Source organism: Pteropus vampyrus, unplaced genomic scaffold, assembly GCF_000151845.1.
Source record: "Pteropus vampyrus isolate Shadow unplaced genomic scaffold, Pvam_2.0 Scaffold794, whole genome shotgun sequence".
Taxonomy (NCBI): domain Eukaryota; kingdom Metazoa; phylum Chordata; class Mammalia; order Chiroptera; family Pteropodidae; genus Pteropus; species Pteropus vampyrus.
In genome coordinates, this window is record NW_011889575.1 from 1 (window position 1) to 1,461 (window position 1,461).

General features: G+C 42.9%; 1 pseudogene; it reads left to right on the forward strand.

Moving 5' to 3' along the window:
- The first annotated feature begins 487 nt into the window (after positions 1-487).
- Positions 488-1,461, forward strand: part of LOC111734111 — a 5,742-nt pseudogene continuing 4,768 nt past the window's right edge.

Below are 1,461 nucleotides of genomic sequence, written 5' to 3' on the forward strand. Positions count from 1 at the left end.
CCACTAGACTTGACCTGCAAAATATACTGAAATGAGTTCTTAAAGCTGAAATAAAAAGACACTAATTAGTGACATGAAAATATAGGAAAGTATACAACACATTGGTGAAGGTAAATGTGCAGTCAGATTTAGAAAAATCTAATTGTGTAAAAGGATGGTGTGAAAACCACTTAACGATAGTATTAAGGTTAAAGGAAAAAATATTTAAAATAACTATAGCTACTATAATTTGTTTCGGAAAATCACAACATAAGAAAGGGTAAATTGTGACATAGAAGAGGAGAATAAAATTTATGGAGTTTTGCAGTTGCTATCAGTTTAAGATAAATTATTTTATTTATAAGACATTTTATGTAGGCCTCACGGTAACCACAGAGCAAAAACTTAGAATAGATGCACAAAAGATAAAGAAAGCGGAAACAGAAAATAGCACCATGGAAAATCACCAATTTACGAAGACGGGCAGAAACAGAGGGCAAAAGAAACAATGGAAATAAAAAGAACCAGGAAGCGTTTTTCCTGTGGGAGCCACCGGGTTGAGGGGAGCGTGGCCTCACTGAATTCATCTCCTCTCCCCACCGTGGTGTGTGCTTGTCCACTGATGTCGGTGTACTCCGAAAAGGGGGAAATCATCTGGCAAAAATGTCACATTGCCAGCTTTGTCCAAGGCTCCCATTCGACCAGATATTATGAACTTTGTTCACACTGATTTGCAAAAAACAATAGGCAGTCCTGTGCTAAAATTAGCAGGTCTTCAAAGCAGCACTAAGTCACGGGGTACTGGCAGAGCTGTGGCTCGAATCCCCAGAGTTCGAGGCAGTGGGACTCATCGTTCTGGCCAGGGTGCTTTTGGTAACATGTGCTGTGGGGGCCGCATGTTTGCACCAACCAAAACCTGGCACCGCTGGCACCGCAGGGCGAACACACACAGAAGCATTATGCCATCTGCTCTGCCCTGGCTGCCTCGGCCTTACCAGCACTGGTCAGGTCTACAGGTCATCGTATTAAGGAAGTTCCTGAACTTCCTTTGATGGTTGAAGATAAAGCTGAAGGCTACAAGAAGAACAAACAGACTGTTTTGCTTCTTAAGAAACTTAAGGCCTGGAATGATATTAAAAAAGTTCTATGCCTCTCAGAGAATGAGAGCTGGCAGGGCTAAATGAGAAACCGTCGTATCCAGCACAGGGGACCTTGCATCATCTATAATGAAGGCAATGGCATCATCGAAGTCTTCAGAAGCATCCCTGGAATTACTCTGCTTAATGTAAGCAAACTGAACATTTTAAACTTGCTCCTGGTGGGCATGGGGGCCGTTTCTGTGTTTGGACTGAAAGCGCGTCCCACAAGTTAGATGATCTGTATGGCACTCGGCGTAAGCTGCCTCTCTCAAGAGTAACTACAACCTGCCCATGCACAAGACGCTCAATATAGACTTTAGCAGACTCCTGAAAAGCTCAGAGA